The sequence below is a fragment of the Anopheles funestus genome, chromosome 3RL, assembly GCF_943734845.2.
Source record: "Anopheles funestus chromosome 3RL, idAnoFuneDA-416_04, whole genome shotgun sequence".
Classification (NCBI taxonomy): Eukaryota; Metazoa; Arthropoda; class Insecta; order Diptera; family Culicidae; genus Anopheles; species Anopheles funestus.
This window is the reverse complement of record NC_064599.1, coordinates 22,198,513-22,211,757: the sequence shown is the minus strand read 5'-3', so window position 1 is coordinate 22,211,757 and position 13,245 is coordinate 22,198,513. Positions and strand designations below refer to the sequence as shown.

Sequence of the window (13,245 nt, the reverse complement as noted above, 5' to 3'; positions counted from 1 at the left end):
ACGAAAAATTGTATGATTATTAAATTGGTTTCTTTTTCTCGTTGTTGCATGATAGTACGATAACATAAATTGAGGATTGCACATTTGTCTAAAGTTTGTAGAAAAATTTAATTAAATTTTAGATAGTATGGTGAGGGAAAACATTGAAACACTATTTACTATTATTTCCATGTTAAATACAGGCAGCATGTTCAAAAAAATTTCTCCATTTTTTAGTATTTTTTTGAAGATCAAGGTTTCAAGAACATCGATCGATGACGATAACGAAATTATAGACCAATAAATAAACGCATCGCCATGCAAATAATGTAATGCATTATTTGCATCGCCATGCATATAATGTTCTATATCTTGTTATAGGATATAGTTTATAAGATTATAGTTTAATTAAAAATTTGGTTTTTCTTTGCTTTAAGGGAAAAATAGTGACAAACTGTTGGTTCAATAATGGCGCTGCGACAAATAGTCTTTAAAAACGTACATTTTTGTTAATTTTTTTTACTAGAAGGAGCAAAAATCAAAGGAACTCGCTATTAACCTAATATATGAGGCAGTGGCAGATTTTGGGCCCAAGCGGACGTGTGCGGCCCTAAGCCGAAAAGTAAACGGAGTTCCTGTAAAATGCTTGAATTTTGGAAAATAATTATGTTTTTATAAAGTTACGATCATGGGAACTTCCACGGTCGCTTAGTTCGCTTACCGTTAAACCCGCCAATGATACGAGAATGTTTTTTTATATTTATTTATTTATTTTTTAATATTATTCATGAAGTATGGTAGGTATGGCCGTATTGCTAAGTTTTTCTTTTGAAAAATTCCCAAAAAAAAGATCAGTTTCCGATGAGCATGGATCTACTTTTTCGCTTTCTACTATGTTATATTTATATTTTGGAAAAAAAATGATAACAAGTCATGGAAATGTATATATTGCTAGTTGTGTGGTATTACAACGAACGATCTGTTTCCTATCGATGAAATAAGTATTAAAATATTATAAAAATAATATACCTAGAACACCTCTTATACCTAGAAACAAGTGCAAAAACCTCATAATGTCTGTGGTTTTGTAGTATTTTTCGACCACATGTCTCAATATTCCGTGAAACCATTTAAAAGCCATTTAATTTCAGCTGTATGTTTACAGGCTTTTCAGTTTCATTTTTATGTTCGTTATACATAATTTCTCTAAATTTGAATTATTTTTTATTTTATTTAGATTTAAGTGACCATTCCAATTTAATTTTAATTTTAATCTACTTATTTATTTATTTTTTGTTGGCTTTAGCCGTATTGTCAGCCACAAAGGGCTGAAGTAATTACAATTTTCATAAGGCATTTCCTCCTTGTCCTTTGCCTTATCCCGGCATACTCGGTTGAACAATTTTTTAATCTACTTGCTATAGATTTTTTTCAGTTAAATAAAATTATTACAGAAACGAATTTCTTAAAAAAATATAAAATAAAAAAAACTCGGTATATCATGTAAGGCAGTGTAAAAATTTTATTCGTGCAACAATTATTACATTGATATCCTTGAACAAATAACTAGTGAAATATAAATGAAAAGTTTAATTTAAATTTAATTGTTTAGCTTCAGTTTCAGCTTCAATTCAAAACAAACAAATTAAAATTAAACTTCTCCAGAAGTCGTGACCAGATATTAATTAAATTGCTATGCTAATTAAAGTGTATTATATCTCATAGTTTTCCTTCCCGTACCTTCTTCCTGGTTCTTTGTAGGATTTAAATCTTTTTCTTAGTTTCTAACACCAAATATTTTTCTAAAACTACAAATACACAAATAGCAATGTATCACAGCAGAAGCATACTGAAGGACACAGTGTTTGATTAGTTCCTTCTCAATATGTTTCCCAGCAAGAAAAATGCCTCCCCGCATCGGTATTCTTCCCTAGCACGGGTTCACATGCCATTGATTCCCACCTCACCGCACAATACCAACAACTCATCCAACTTCGCAAAGTCAATGGCAAACCATTAAGCGCTTCAGAGCCATAAATCAATGGCCTCATAATTTCCTTCGCACCGCGCATCATGGCTGATACACTCGTTCGATTTATAGCATCGTTGTACTAAAGATGCCTGTGAGATATTTGTCTTCTTGAAGCACATCCTTCCATCGGTAAGGTTGCAAGCAAACACTAATTCATAGCCACATTTATTGGTCAGCAAAGGCTAAGATCAAATAGTAAAGCTTCCCTTTGGCGTCACAGCAAATGGTAATGATACGCCTGAAACGAAAATAAAACTGTGGCAAGTTAAACCATTCGACCTCACGTCAAAGCTTGAAGCAGCAAAAAAGCGAACCATTTATGACACACAAACACACACACACACTGCCCTGTGGACGAATGGGTGAGAAAATGTCATCACGTGTTGGGGATCACTAGGGGAACAAATGTTACATGCGGCGTAATCTAACCTTTCGCGCCCTACTGTCCTACCGAAAACTGTGCGTCGAATTGAACCATTGAACCGGACGGAACGGTAGCCACACAGCATTGGTCGTGATAAGTGTTGCTGTTCAGTTTTGTACGTACAAAATGCCAAATTTATGTCGCCATGTCAGCGAACCCATGGTTCGATCGGATCGATTGCCCAACAAATCGGGTGGGCAAAAAGCCGACAAACCGGGTAACGGGTGGACGGATACGCATTTCTGCACTCCGATGTAGACTCCCAATTGTTCACACATAAGTTTTGACCCCTTTGGTAGAAGCAACACCACCAACTAAAACCCCTATCGTACGTCCGCAAGTCATCGTCATCCGGTTGCGCAAAGGTAAGACGAGGGTTTTGGGTTTAGTTTTTCGTCTTCGCGCCAGACAGAAAACGCCATCCGAAAGTGCATCGGCCGATGAATGCCGTTGCACTGGACGAATGAATCCCGAACTGGGCACGGACAATGGAAGGAAGATTCGTCGCTTTGGCCGAGTGGCGTGGTACGATGTAAGCGAATGCTTTGTTTTCTACGTGCGTTTACGAAACGAAACTTTAGGCTTCGATCGCTCTACAAACGCGAAGAAAGATCTGTTCTCAGCTACGATTGCTTCACGCTTTATCCGGGTGTGGGAAGCCCTTAGTGAATCGTTTGAGCATCTTATATTCTACCGATGGTGCTATAAATAAATTATAGCAAAATAATGTTTCTACTAACTCCTGCTATAAATAAATTATAGTAAAAAACAGAAACAAATATTTTTACTAACGCTTATTAAAAAATTTGCTTATTACACGTTACATGACGCATTAAAAACCATTTTGAATTACAACAAAACAAAAAAACAAACTGAGATTAACAGCAAGGCCAGTTGGTTTTCTTCAAAAAAAAGAAGATGAGCATGAATTAATTTGACCATGTTACAAAGGCCGATATGATCGTTTTGTTTCAATCACAACCAATCACGGAACCAAATGCTGCCCGGTGTTAAGTGGATTTACTTTCATATTCATTTAACATTGTTAAATCCACTCAACGCGTCCCAAACCGCGTCGGGGTTGGATTACTCAACCGTTCCGGTAAACCATTCGTTACATCGATCGATTCGCAGCTTTTCGGATACCTTTGTGACTTTTTCAACACCTGCAAAAGAAGAAGCCACCTTTTCAAGCGCATTACAAACAAAAGCCACACCAAAACCCACCATCGTACCATCCTGTTTTCCTACCACAAAAAACAAAACCTCTCCGGACCGGATTTCACGCACCGAAACAATTAAACAAAATGGCAACAAATTTGCAACAATTTCGGGTGGTAAAACAAGCTAAACCAATGATGCTTTGTTGTATGCTATTGTTTGCAATTCTTGAACCGGTGCCAACACGCATCTCGATTAAATTCTTTCGCTGGCAGTGTATGCAATAACCCAGGCCGGTTTGGTACATTTCGTGATGGTTGGTGAGAAAAGAATTAAAAGTGTATCAAACTTCTCTATCTGCTGTTTGGGGTGTCTGACAACAATTGGGGGGGGCAAGACAACAATCGGTGAAGGATGAGCAATGCTTCGACGAATGTACCTTGGAGTTGATGGTAATTTAAATGCTAAATAGGCAATAAATAGGGTGGCAGTTGTTCAACTGGGCGAACATAAAACATTAAGATGCGTTTTAAATAACAAGATCGATAAGAACATGGTAAGATATACTTTTTGGTCGTTTGTAAGCTGATAATCAAATAAATTAAAAACAAAATAGAAGAGAAACCCAAAATAAATCAAAACGAACAGATTCATATAAGTGTATAACATTGGAAATAAATTAAATAAATGAAACATAGAATATATAAAGCAAACATAAATAGCAAATGTTTACTAACTAAATTATTATCTTTAAAAGAAAAAAATAAACAAATTATGAAAAAAAATCAAAAAAATGAAAATTTAAACAAAACATGTAATTAAAATAAAAAGTTTAACATAAAGATAACAAGATCAGAGTATAACTCATACAGACTCAAATATATCTTATTATAATTTCAATGTTGTTCACAGTGCTTCGCTTTCACTCAAGAAAGCTTAAATTTTGGAAGATTTCAAACGTACGGTCAGTACATCAACCCTACGTAATTCGATATTTGTTAGCAAGGTTGAAGGTGACGAAAACATCAATCTGGCTTCTTTCTCCTTAATCTTCCCAAGATCCCAAGGGTTTTTGCTATGTCTGTCTCAACAGTGTACGTCTGGATCTGAATGGACTTATAGAAGATGCTGCGCGACGCTTTCATCGTCGAATCATCCGATGACCTTCTCTAATACGAGGTTGAAACGTAAACAGACAACCACATATCCAAGACTGTTGGTGGTCAGTCTAGAGGTCGATGAATACGTGGTAGGTGTGGAGCTGTTACTCCGTCAACTTCTTCAAGATCTGTCGCTTGGTGAAGTTCTGAAGATCGGAATCCTCTATGATAGTTTCCACCTCCTCTACCTGCTTGTATGTGGGGTACACGGTACCAAGATTCCAATCACAAGGCATTGATTGATTCGCATATGCATATGATTTTAGTGGCCAAAAGCCTAAAAGTAGTAGATGTATCCTTGAATATGACTTAAGCTCCTTAGTTGTGAGCTCCTTAGTTTATTAGTGTTAATTTCAATTATTCATTAACCCTCCTTCCTGGTGGTTTATCTCCAATTTCCTTCGCCTTTGTATTGCCAAATTAAGTGTTCTTCTCTCGTTCCGCACAGCCTCAGGCAGTACAATTATACGATCGATGGATGCCCAATTGGTCAAATTTGTTCAGTTCGAAATCGCGTGTCCAGAACACGAATTGGACTTATTAGACGATTATCCACGGACTTATCAGACACATTCTCACACTAGTGTTGGGCAATGGGATCCGGATCGGATTCTGGGATTCGATCCTTCCTCGGATCAATCCGGATTCAATCCCATATCTTGGATTGCCTGGATTCCGAGTCCGGATTGGGATCCAAAAAAAAGGGTCCGAATCCGGATCCTTCAGAATTCGGATCTTTCAGGATTGGGATCCTTTAGGATTGGGATCCTTCAGGATTCGGATCCAAAACAAGAGTCCAGATCCCAGATTCGAATCTGTCAAGATTGGAGTCCGGGATTGGGATTTAAAGCGATGTTTACATTCGAATCGAATCCCACTTAGGAGCGATTTTTCACATCACTATCTCACACTAGAATATGTATGTATCATTTGCGTTGTATGAAGTCTCTCAGGTCTTAGCTGTCCGTGTTAAGAGGGTACACATATTCTTTGTACGTATTGTAATTAGGCAACTTCTTGGTTGCTCCTATACGGATTTACCACCCTGCTCAACTTTTTTAAAATTTTGGAGCTTCCTCCACTGGATTTTAGACGACGATTAGCTCAAGCAATATTTATCGGCTGCGAATTTCTTGGCGCTTATTTCTGGCACTTCAATGCTTTTTCTAACCTTTTTTGTTTTTTTTTCTTTTTCTAAAATGCTGTGTTTCTCCCAATATTTCTTCTGCATCTTTATTAATGTTGTCTTCTGTCTATATTGTTCTGGTTTTACCTATTCATTGATTGCTATGGCTGCTTCAGTTTGTCGTAGTTTATAGAATTATTCTTTTTATTCATTTTTACATTCGTTACAAACGATTTGTTAATAAATAATCTCAATAATCTCTTTAATATTCTGAGGGATTTAATGATTTTCCTCAATTTTTGATTAGTTTACTACTGACGGTGCTTGGTCTTGCAGTTCTTGAGCCGCTGGAAAGCTTTTGCTAGGTGGCAGTAGCTTGAGGTAATTTTGAGAAGTTTGAAGCACCTCTAGGAGCCCGTTGAGCTAAATTTCTATCGACCATCGAGTCTATCGCGAGAGGATCTCTGGTTAGTAACTGATCAGATCATTTTCCCTTAGCAAATGAAATATTATTTAAAAAAAAAACTTATAAAATACAAATCGAAAAATTAGAAAAATTACAAAACAAATTTTCGAATTCTCAAGAAACTTTATTTCATTTACTATACTGATAATGTTAACCCGGTACTTGTTACTGGTGGTTTTACAACTTTCCCTACACACCATTGCAACCATAACGAACCACACCACCTCTAGCGCTTAGTTCTTACTGTCTCTCGTTGTCTATCGACAGCACAAGATAAGGTCATTCACCATACCGGACATGCCAGCAGCCAGCAGCTACCCATTCACAATTTCACACCAATTAATAAATCAACAAACGGCGCGAATCGCCGCCCACCACCATGGGCATACGCTACTGCCGAGAGTTCTTTAGCCACTGCGCTACGCACACCTGATAACAATGCCACCGGCTACGCAATGTTTCAACGGTCCAGCCGCACACGAACCACGCTCGCATGGATTCATACGCCAAACAGTAATTCACATAAGTGACAAAGAAGTCAAACGGAACCACCACCACCACCACCAGCAGCAGCACCAGAACGACCGCGAGTCAAATCGGGTAACACCCAATGTGCATAACCTCCCATCATCATAAGAGCGTTTGCGTAGCTAATGCGCTGGAGCGCCATTACAATATTTACACGCTGTAAAAGCAACATAATTCTTCCCATCGACGATCGACCAATGGTTGTCCGTAGCACACGGGTCCACAACATGATTGCTTCCCGGTTTATGGCTAATGTGTGCAGCCTTTTTTTTTTGTTCGTATTTTAGCAACTTTAGCTGCAAAGAAGGAAATGACGATGGTTTTTGATGCAGATGCTAATGAAGTTATCCGTCCATCGGATGGTAAATTTAATGATTCAGTGACTACAATTAACACATGTGCACTTGTTTGTTGTCTTGTTTGGAGCGCTGGCTAATGGTAGGCTATCGTTTCAACCGTGGCCACGTGACGACACCCTGAATGTATGCAATCAGATACAACAAATCTATTCTCATCTTTATGTTTTTTTGCCAGCATTTAGAATTAACGGAGAACGGGGAAAACAAATGAAATGCAGACTTCATTCAAAACGATGTCCATAAATTGCGCCACGCAATAAAAATTACTTAAACAAGCCGTAACACCCAAGCCGCACGTCCACACGTCCACCGTTCCGATCAGCTCGATTTGAAATTGTCCTCCAGCAATAAAAAAAAATTGAACCTATGCTGACGCAATGTAAAGTTCGTTTCCACGCCTTGGGTTCGACAGCCGGCATGAAGATGGGTCAGAAAAAGAGGTTTTTCCCAGACCCGATGCTTTGGTTCCAATCGGGCCGGCGGTCGGGCGGGCGGGCTGGTTGGCACGGACCGTTGGGCAATGGAGCAACAACAATCACAAGCGATTTGCTACAATAACCTTACCAATAAGTGTTGCTTCGAACAGTACTTCAATGGGATGGCGAAGCAACACTTTGCCAGTACTGAAATGAAATGTACCACCATGAAGCAAAACATTCGACACATCTTCACATCGCTGTTGTTGTTTGTCGTGAGTTCAAAGCTGGCATACATTGGGGACGGTATTAACGAAAGCGTTTGCTTGCTTAAATTATTTAAGAGCATGTTAGCTGCGAGATGGCTTTAATGTCGCTTAAATCGAATTTATTTCCTTTCAAACAGTCAAAGTCCTATGCATGGTATGCAATAAACCAAAAACAAAATTAGAGCATAAATTAGTTTTAAAATATTTATTTCTCCTCTTATCTTATCCTCTTGTTTTGAAAAGATATCACAAAAATTAAAGTCTTCCATCTTAGCTCTTTTTGTTAGAGTCAGCTTTTTGTTGAAATATTAATGCGTAACAAACACGGTATGTATTAAATTAAATAGTAACGCAAAGCTACAATTGAAAAATAAAATATTCATTTTCATTCATTATCTGATGTTTTGACAGATGTCGACAAAGTTAATTGACAAAGTTGACATATATACAATGCCACAACGATCATTTGACAGGTAGTATTTGTTTGGTCCGCATCCGCTCACTCAGTATCTCATGCTTAATCCAAACATAAGCTGACTATTAACATTAAGGTCAAAGATCGATAAGAGATCGCTTCTGTTGGTATAGTTCCAACTGCAAAAAAAAATAACGACAAGCAAAACGAGCAAATTAAGATTAACACATCATAATATCTCATCGGACACTGTAGAGAACGGAACACATGGCAACAACAACAACAACAACAAAACGAACCAACGAACGAAATCAGTTCGTACAGTTAATGGTTGTGCTTCCCAATTCCCACCCACTCAAGGCCTTGCACAGTTAAAATTGGGCAACTCGGAAAAGCTTCACAAGCCGGTACCGACATTAAGATCTGTGCGAGAAGTTACAATTTTACACAAATCATCACGATATCTTGCTCCGCAATCTTCACCATGAGCGTTGCACTCTGATCATGTTCGTGTCCTTGTTTGCTATCATAATTGAATTTATCTCGCTCACCCGCTCACTCGTGCTCCACGGTGCAGACGGTGAGAAATGGCCAAACGCCAAAGAAACGCGATCAGCGCGTCGCAATGCACGTCATTAAAACAATTCACCCCATCCGACGCCGGCACAAACGCTCACAACAACTCATTTGCCACAATGGAATGTGTCATTTCACGGCTGGCGGCTGGCGGATGATTTACGGCCATTCTACGGTTTGGTTCGCGAACTAACAACGATCGCCAACGATTCTGACCCTCGGATAGTGATAGAGCACAGATAGGCGTTGGGGTATTCAAATGAGAGGTTTCTTGACATAGGTTGCAGTCCCCACGAACTGCAACGGTTGGGAGCAATGTAACGGACGGAGATTATCCATCACCGATAGGGTTAAATGTTATGATGAGCATTTTAGCACCATCGTTTCGTGACTTCATTAGATGTATCTGATCGCAGAACTTCCAGTAGAGATAGTATGCATATCGTAATTAGATCGGTACGTATTAAAACTGGGGCTATTGTGTGGTTTAGCAACTTTGCGTTAGCAACTTTTATTGTCTTTGTGTATGTTACGAAGCAAATATATGCCCAAACACAGTAAAAATCTTTACAAAATTTATTTTTAACATAAAACTACAAACCATTCGCAAGTAAAGCTTTAATATTTGTATAAACATATAAAGTGCTCGGAGAACACATTAATTTGAAATATCCCTTTTGCGCTATTAGCGCCATCTAGTGTAAATTGTTTAAAGCTCTCGGCTTGTCGCGTTGCCAATTGTAAAGCACCATACAAACGATTCAGTTTGTGCCTAGATCAAATTTGATTTTTTATATTTTTTAACATAAAAAAACATAACTGACAATTAAACAAAATAAAGCCTGGAATTGTTGGTCTAGCACTTTAAAGGTTGTATTTTCATGTTTTTTACAGTGTAGTCCTAACATTTAACTTTTGAAATCAATTTCTTTCTTGTTGGCTTTTGACCTCTAAGGTCACGCCGACCATTTCTGGCTTAGGCTGGTGTCATTGCTCGGTCGTATACGATTTTATCGTACGACCAAATTGCAAGGGGTGTCATTGCTCGTACGATTTGGTCGTACGATTTTTTTTTGAATTTGAACGCCGAGAAAATAAAACCTATTTCGCGTTTATACAAGCGAGTTCAACTTGTTGCAAGCGACCGTGCAACCAAATCAAAATCATTTGATTTGGTCGTACGACCAAATTGGCCTTGCAACCTTATCTGTCAAATCCCATACATTTGCCTTGCAACTAGTCGTATACGACCGAGCAATGACACCAGCCTTACTGGACTAATTTTACCGCATAGCCGGATGGTCCGTCCTTGCTCCGGGGGACTGTCCGGATGGGATTTGATCCCCGGCCCTGCCGTTTAGACCAGCGCCGTTTAACACATATACCACTGGGCCGCCTTGAAATCAATTTATTTATCATTATTCCACACGTTATATGAACAAATATTCTCAATTTGTAGACATTAAACTATAATCCCAATACAAAACTGAATTAATAAAAACAATTCCTATCAAAAAATCCCTTAATTAATTAATTAAGAATTTATTAATTAAGAAATCTTAATTAAGAAATTAAGAAAGAAAAATTAATGATTACAATAGGTAGCTCCCAACGGCAAAGTCACAGAATCAATAGCAACATATTTAGATTTTATAACTATAACTTACTTTTAAATATACAGTACAATGCCGATTATCCGAAGTGCTATACGACTTTTTTTCAAAATTTATATGGGATTTGACAGAAAAAGTCGAACGACGATTTTGGTCGTACGATCAAATCAAAAATTTTTGATTCCGTCAGATGGTCGTGTACGACTTCTTCCGCCAAGTTGAACTCGCTTGTATAAACGCGAAATTGATGTTATTTTCTCGATGTTAATGTAAACAAATTATTTCAATATTGTTTTAACTGCCAATTCAAAAAAAAATCGTACGACCAAATCGGACGACCCCTTCGGTTTGGTCGTGCAATTAAAATAGTGGTACGACTGAGCACTGCCACCAGCCTTAATCCAGCAACCATTTCCTTGGTATTTCGAAAATCCAATAAATTTAGTGTGTGAATTGTTGCATTTTTTTTCTTCGTTTGAAACCCCTGCATTCTCTTCTGCCAGCAAAATGAATTGTTGACAGCTGTAGCCTCGCTTGTCAAGCTGCACCTCTTCTTTGACTTCTTTTTCTTCTATTGTATGTCAAAATGCCCTACGTTACACCACTTGCTTGATATTTTATGTATCACTTTGCCGAGCAACATACTATTCGTATGCTGTCCGCTAATAGTTGTCCATCGAGTGCGTATGTGTGCGCCAGTGATGCTGTGTATCCTTTACGTGCCGTACATTTCCGTACACGGTGGTGTGTGAATTGCCTATGCAAAGCCAACTGGCATACAGTAAGTAGCGGTGTACCAGAGCGTCTAGCAGCTCTACCCGTCGCACACCCGGGGCTATTTAAAAAAAAGCGAATCGGATCGATGACTCTGCCCCCGAGCATGAGCAGCGAAGGAAAAGTGTACCAGCAAGTGAGTAAGCCAATTTCGAAAGACAGCGCAACGGGGTGAGCAAATCGTTCGTTTCGTGAAAACGTACCAGTGATTAAAAGAAAAGCTCCGCTCTCGCACTCTCCGGAATCTGGGACTCGCAGTGATCCGGAAGTAAGCGTGCGCGTATTTATTATTACCAAAGTACCCCACGGCCAATTTTGTGGGGCTTGCGATAAAAGACAAAACAGCGCAAAAAGTACACACTTGGGTGGTTGCGGCCGAAGCAATCGAAAAGCTGCCATTCTGGCCTAGGAGATCATGGATCAGTTCGCTGAAAATTTCAAGCATTCATCGGGTTTTTCGTAGGGATTTTCTTTGTAGATTTAAACGGCTTGCTTTCCTCCCATCTACCCACCACCATTCAAACCCGACCCCTTGTGCTGTGTGAACGAAGCGAAGCGAGAGCGAGAAGTTGGTGTGCGTGCGAGTGTTAGTGAGATGTGAAGCAAATTTTTTGAATCGTAGCATGCGAGAGCGGTGCGTAATATTTGCGGTGGTAGTGGTGGCCTCGTTTTGCTAAGAAAATAAATAAGCAGCAGCAATCCAGATCGCTGTGGTGTGGCAGTAGGAACGGTTTGTTAATTGAAATTTAAAATCACTTTACACAAGGTGAATAAATAATTAAAGCTGCACGTAATTCTGCCAATTAGTGTAAAGTGTGAATGAGCATTCTTTACAACAGCAATAGCTCGTACAGAAAACTGCTCTTAGTGCGACACTTGGAGGAATCTTTCATTTGATTTGTGAAGTGTGTGTGTGTGTGTGTGTGTGTGAGTGCGTGTTTACGCGTGCACACACTGACGAGTTACGATCATTTGATGCGATGCGATTCACCTTTTTGCGGTGCATATATGCTGTGCGTACGTGCTTTGTGTGTCGTGTCATAAGAGCTTCAAACCACCATCAGCAACAAAAGAAAAAGAAAGACGGATCCATTTTTGCGTTTTCTTTCCCCAGCTCGTGTGATGCGCACAGAAGGTGGAAAACTTGTTTCTTTGCGGGCTGTTTCCTATGCATGCTAGATTGGTGTAGGTAACAACATGAGATGTTGATGGATCACGCACACCATTACTTATTGATTTTCACCTTATAAACATACACACACACAGCAATCTTGTCGCCTAGCGCGAGCGGGGCTGACTGATTGTATATGAGTGTGTGTGTGTGCGCGCGTGGCGATGAATGTGTGTCCTTTACACAGGATATATCTCACCGCAGGACAACAGTGGTCCGATAAGGTAACAAAGTGCTGATAGCACTGCACACTGTTTGCGAATCGACCTAAAGGGTTTTATTAAAACCAGTTCGTTGCTCTCAATTTGCAATATTTTGCCACTGCTGAATGGTTTATAAATTTGTCCGAGATAAGATTAGATGGTGTTGTCGGAACCTGATCAACCCGTCAACGCGTAGGACGGGTTATAAACGGTGCAGGTCGGTAGTGTGCGTGCGTGTGCTGCGAAATAATGTTAGATACCGTTTTTTTTTGCTGTCGAGAGCTGCGAGCGTGGAGCGCGAGCCAAGATAATTGATATGGAGTTGTGAGACGCACAGCACCTGTGTGTGTGTGTGTGAGTATGTGTTTTAAGGTTTTCTACCGTTTGCCCGTACGCATACTTCTCGCCGTGTAGAGGACGGACGGACGACTGCGTGCATTGTACCCTCGAAATGCTTGCACCAATACATGGCAAACACCCGTAGCCTAAGGGAAGCTAAGTAGGGTATTCCGATTTACACGACCCACGGATCGAAGGACATTACCGGAACAGTGAGATAATTTTTTTCTTCAT

General features: G+C 39.4%; 1 protein-coding gene across 10 annotated transcripts in view; it reads left to right on the top strand.

The window, feature by feature from the left end:
* The first annotated feature begins 11,113 nt into the window (after positions 1-11,113).
* Positions 11,114-13,245, top strand: part of LOC125771926 (mediator of RNA polymerase II transcription subunit 13) — a 51,449-nt gene continuing 49,317 nt past the window's right edge. The window contains exon 1 of one of the 10 annotated variants that reach the window (XM_049443092.1): positions 11,114-11,305. The gene's annotated coding sequence lies outside the window, so the exon portion shown is untranslated. The other 9 variants (XM_049443091.1, XM_049443093.1, XM_049443101.1 and 6 more) reach the window with 9 other exon arrangements.